Genomic DNA, 6189 nt, shown 5'->3' with positions numbered 1-6189 from the left:
CGTTGAAGGACGGCATCGTTAACCAATCCAATTCGAGAGTTTCCTGCGGATGTTGGCTGGTTGCCGTCCTCTCCCTCTGACGCCGTTGAAGTGGGATGGCGGTTGCTAAGCCGGTTACTCAGCGGTTGCTAGGTGACGACTGACTGGTAGGCCCTCCTCCCCCCGCCCCCGTCCCGGTGCAGTGTCATCCTGGAGAATTCTGTCGGGGAAATCAGTTCCACGGCACGATAAGGGAATGGGGAATGTAAATGCGAAAGTAGAAGACTGGGGATGCTGCAAATCCGAACTATAAAATGCTGGAAATATTTAGCATCTGCAGAAAGATGATCCAGGGGGTCAAAGTTCACTAATGAAAGGTCATTGGCCTGATGCATGAACTCTTGCTTCTCTCTTTCTAACGCTGCTGCCAGACCTGCTGACTATTTCCAGAATTTTCTGTTTCCATTAAACAAAGGTAATGTTTTAGCCCCTGTTAGCCTGTGAACATTAGGCCAGGTCTTCCCGTCTCCAGGTGGTCGTACCTGGACGTACCCCGAGGATCCACTGGAAATCTCGACACAAGGCCCCCCACCACCGTATGAATTTGCTCAGGGACTGTCAACTTCCGATGAGCAATTTGCCTGCATCAGGAACCCTCCAAAAAAGTCTCTAACTCTTTTGAGTTAGAGTCAAGAGACTTTGGACGGTTTTGATTCACTGACCTAGTTACACGTCTAACCCCTGTGGGTAATTATTTCTGTGACACCTTCCCCCACCCTCCCCACGACTCCCCACCGGCTCCTCCCCCGATGCCCATTCCCACCCCCCACCCTTGGACCCTCCGACTTCCCCGGACTCTCCAACTCTCTCCACTGCCCCCCAACTCTCCCCTGACGCCCCCCCCCACCCCCCCCCCCCCCCCCCCCCCCCCCAACCAATGCTCTGACTCTCTGAACCCTCCAACTCCCCTTGATCCCCCAATTCCACCCCCCCCCCTCTCCCCCAGCCCTCCAACTCTTCCCCACACCTGACTCTTCCCCACCAGCCCTCCGATCCCCCAATCCTTCAACACCAACCGACCCTCCCAACCCAACCTGACCCAACTTCACCACCCTACCCATCCTACCTCACACACTCATTCACTAACACATTTGTAAAGCTATTTAAATGTCTCAAAGCTTTTCACTGTGTTAACGAATGAAAATACGGTAGCTAGTGCCGTTAAAAAAGGGGCGTGGCGTGGCTTGGCTTCTCCCCGACCATCCTGCCGACGAAGGGGTCCAAGAACAGGCGCGCTCCGCATTTCTGAAGAGGTTTGGTTCGGAAGTCCGGTCCCAAATGCTGAGCTCTGGCATTGTGTAAAAATATAGCAGCAGAGCGGCAAATCAATGGTAATTGCCACTCCCTAGAAGATTTGGCCCAAAATATCTCAGAAACAATGGATGAATTTCAACAAAACTTGGTGCACATTTAGGGTATAACCCAAGGAAGAGTTGATTAGGTTTTGGCGATGATGCGGATCCAGATCCAGATCCTAGAATTTTTTAAAGGATCCATTAACATTGGGAGATAGGACAAATTGACCAATTTTTTTTTACAATGTTGTGGGTTGTTTTACTTAAAATGCTGCTAATGGTTTTAGAAAATTGTGGATTGTCTCAGCTGCCGTTGTGGAGTTTATCACAGCTGTCAAAATGTGAGCAGAGTCTTCAGAGCAGGTTGTTGGATGTGGATTGGCCTGGAGCCGCCTCAGAGATGGAAGCTCAAAATAAAAAGATATTTTTTCAGCTTTGTGGTCACAAAGCATCAACCAGATAGGGAAAAGCCTCAAGGAAGAACTGCGTAATTGTAATAACATTGAATTAACACAGTATGGTGGAGGAATGCACTGCACTGAGTGACCTCTTCGCTTATTATTAATGTAAGTACAAGCTGTTATCTAACTGTTTTCCTTCCGTCAGGCTTTTGCTCTTTGCTGCGTACAATTCACAACTCCTCAGATACTGAAGCAGTCTGTGTTCATATGTAGCAAGACCCTGACAACATTCAGGCTTGATTTGATAAGTGGCAAATAACGTTCTCACCACACTGCCAGGCAATGACAATATCCAACGAAGGAAAGTCTAGCCACTTCTCCATGACATTCAATGGCATTACTAGCACCAGACCCCACCAGGTTAACATACTGAGTGTAACGATTGACCAGAAACTTAACTGGACCAGCCACATGAATGCTACAGCTACAAGAGCATATCAGAGGCAAAATATTCTGCAGTGAATAACTCCCTCCTGACACCCAAAATCTTTCTACAATCTACAAGGAACATGTAAGGAGTATGATGGAATATTCTCCACTTGCCTAGATGAGTGCTGCTCCAACAACGCTCAAGAAGCTCAAGACCATCCAGCACAAAACAATCCACCCCATCGGCACTCCATCCACCACCTTAAACTCTGTCAACCACCAATGCACTATGGCTGCAGTGTTTACCATCTACAATATGTCCTTCAGCAATTTTCCAAAGTTCATTTGACAGCACCTTCCAAACCCGTGACCTCTTACCACCTAGACGAACAAGAGCAGCAGACATGTGGTAACACCATCACTTCCAAATTTCCCTCCAAGTCATACACTATTCCGACTTTAAATATATTGCTGTTCCTTCACTGTCGCTGGGTCAATATCCTGGAACTTCTTCCTTAACAGCACTGTGAATGTACCTACAGCACCCAAATTGCGGTGGGGTTCAAGAAGGCAGCTCAAGGGCAATTTGAATCCATTGATCAAGTCAGATGACTCTGAGTGGCTATCTATTGCACCATTTTAATGTCCATTTTTAAAAAGGAAAGTTAGTTCCAGAAGATTCCAAACATTATTATTCATGTGTCAAAAATGGCTGGAGGAAGTGCTGGGAATCATGCAGGGTGAATCTATCCTGGGTAACAGTGAGCAATGGCAAAGCATAGACTGTGCGGTTTTTGGACTGGAGGACTTGATGGAGGAGACATGGCCTATATCCACTGGGGTTAGGAGGCCCTCCATGCTCAAAAGATAGTGTGAACAAATAGCCATGGAAATCAGTGCCAGGACTTTAGTCCCGAGTCCTGGAGGCAATGTCATTGTTCAATGACCTCACACAAGTGATCAAAGTCAGTGAATGCATCTTCAAATATCATATTCTACCAACTGTGCCACTATCCTCAGCTACCACCATCATTCACCTACCAATCCCCCATCAATCGGGAGTCATACCTAACACCCTCCCACACTTAGGATTGCTGCAAATCTCATACAACTTGTACACAATGCCAGTTATTCAAGCATACAAATACATCATCAAAACAGGACAAGGTAGGGCCCAATCAAAACAGCAAGGGCTAACAGGAAGAGGGCAAGTGTACCTGAATGTCCTAACCTTTATAAAGGAGAGACTACTGGCATTTTTGAAAAGGCAATTGCTGAGCTGTGGCCAGTGAGGCTGAATCAATTGAAGATTACACCTAATCCTTTTCACATTCCCGTTTCCCCTTATCCCACAGTATCTTCTGACTTAGAAGCTGCAGATGTACCTCTGACTTCCCAGCACCCACTCCCCTGTCCCTATAGCTTTACCCTGTGCTTTCTCCTTTCACCCAAAAAGTGCAACCCGGATAGGTAATGAAGACACACTGGCACTCTATCTCATACTTGCTCAGATACTGATACTGCGCACACTTTAAAGGAAGGTAGAGAGGTGCAATCTGCATGTGGTGAGACCCTGGACACAAGTGTACTGCAGACAGTGCATAGGGCAAGGATTGCACACATGAAGGCACACATGAATTCTGCTGCAGAGATCTTTGATAGGGCAGCTTATAGAAAAAGGCTGATCGGTATACATAACAAAATATTGATGCATTGGGAAGCCTACCAGAAATCACATGTTCAGTGTGAATAGAATTGTACAGCACAGGCAGAGACCATTTAGCCATTTGAGTCTACACCTGATTTGAAGAGCAATCCAGTTTGTCCCACTCTCTAAAGCTGTGCATTTTTTCTCCTTCAATTCCTAATTCCCTCTTGAAAGCTACTATTCAAACTTTCCACCACCCTATCAGGCAGTGCATTCCACATCCTAACCACTCATTGCATAAAAAGACTTTTCCTAATATTGCCCTGGTTCTTTTGCCAAACATTTGTTCCCTTTCCCATCAACCACCACTGGAAACAGTTTCTCTTTATTTACCCTCTTGATGATTTCAAACACCTCTACCAAACTATCGGTTAGCCTTCACTGCTCTAGGGAGAACAGTACAGTTTCCCCAGTCTGTCCAAGTAACTGCAATGCACCATCCTTTGAACCAGTCCAGTATATCTCTGCTGCACCTACTCCAAAGTCTTCACATTTCTCCCAGGTGCATGAAGGAGTCCAGCATCAGCTTGGCACATGGCTTTGCGCAAAACTAAGAGCCATCCTTTCTAGCATGGAAGTGGTGGCAAGCTCCATTAGCAAACATGTGGATGCAACCATGATGCAGCTTTTGATGGCTGAAGTCTCAGGTTTCATTGCAGCACAAGCATCTTCCACCAGAGGTCTAAGTGCTGCAGCAGACGCTCAGATCTCCCATCAGGGCTGTGGATACCAGTGTTCAAAGGGACTTGCGTGATGTCACAGCAATTCATCAATTTTTGCTCCAACAGGGAGTGTTAGGATTGCTGAGGTGCAAGCCCAGGCAAATGCCTACAGGTCTGTTGCCCTCTCAGAATGACAGCATTTGTGCTCCTATCCCTATCCCTGCCACAGTACCAGTGCCCATGCTGATGTCTGTCAGTCAGCCCAGACTGCTGCCGTGCATACCTCTTTTTCTCTATTACATAGGAACATGTGAACAAGGAGCAGGAATAGGCCATTCAGTCCCTCAAGCCTGCTGTGCCTTTTAATAAGATCAGGGCTGATCTGATAGTAACCTCGAATCTCCATCCCGTCTACCCCTGATAACCAATCACCCCTTACTTACCAAGAATCTATCTGCCTCTGCCTTAAAAATATTCAAAGATTCTGCTTCCACAGCCTTTTCAGGTGGAGAGTTCCAAAGAGTCACAACCATCTGAGAGAAAATATTTCGCCTCATCTCCATTTTAAATGAGTGACCACTTATTTTTAAACAGTGACCCCTAATTCTAGATTCTTCTACAAGAGGAAACATCCTCTCCACATCCACCCTGTCAAGAACCCTCAGGATCTTATATGTTTCAATCAAGTGGCTGCTTACTCTTCTAAACTCCAGCGGATACAAGCCCAGCCTGTCCAACCTTTCCTCATAAGGCAACCCGCCCATTCTAGGTATTAGTCTAGTAAACCTAGTGGTCTCCGTAGTGTTCTGAATAACTGAAGCATAACTTCCCTACTTAGGTATTCAATTCCCCTTGCAATAAATGATAACATTGTATTAGCTTTCCTAATTACTTGCTATACCTACATACTAGCCTTTTGCGCTTCATGCACAAAGACACCCAGATTCCTCTGCATCCCAGAGCTCTGCAATCCCTCACCATTTAGATAATATGCTTCTCTTTTATTCTTCATGCCAAAATGGATAATTTCACATTTAACCACATTATACTCTATTTGCCAGATATTTGCCCACTTTCTTAACCTATCTATATCTTTTTATGCCCTATTTACAACTTACTTTCCTACCTTTTTGTCATCAGTAAATTTGGCAATCGTCCCTTCATCCAAGTCATTTATATAAATTGTAAACAGTTGCAGACCTAGCATTGATCACTGTGGCACACCACTCGTTACATCTTGCCAATCTACTTATTTATACCTACTCTCTGCTTCCTGTTAGCCAGCCAATCTTTTATCTATGCCAATAGGCTACTCCTTATGCCATGAGCTTGGATTTTCTGCAATAACCTTTGATGTGGCACTTTATCAAATGCTTTCTGGAAACCTAAGTCCAGTACATCCACCAGTTCCCCTTTATCCACAGAACATGTTACTTCTTCAAAGGACTCCAATAAGTTGGTTAAACATGATTTCCTTTTCACAAAATCATGTTGACTCTGCCTGATTACGTTGAACTTATCCAAGTGTCCTGCTATAGCTTCTTTAATAATAGCTTCTAACATTTTCCCTATGACAGATGTTAACTGACTGGCTTGTAGTTTTTCCGCTTTCTTTCTCCCTCCCTTTTTGAATAATGGAATTATATTTGCTATCT

The sequence above is a fragment of the Carcharodon carcharias genome, chromosome 4 (genome assembly GCF_017639515.1).
Source record: "Carcharodon carcharias isolate sCarCar2 chromosome 4, sCarCar2.pri, whole genome shotgun sequence".
Classification (NCBI taxonomy): Eukaryota; Metazoa; Chordata; class Chondrichthyes; order Lamniformes; family Lamnidae; genus Carcharodon; species Carcharodon carcharias.
This window is presented reverse-complemented; position numbering follows the sequence as displayed.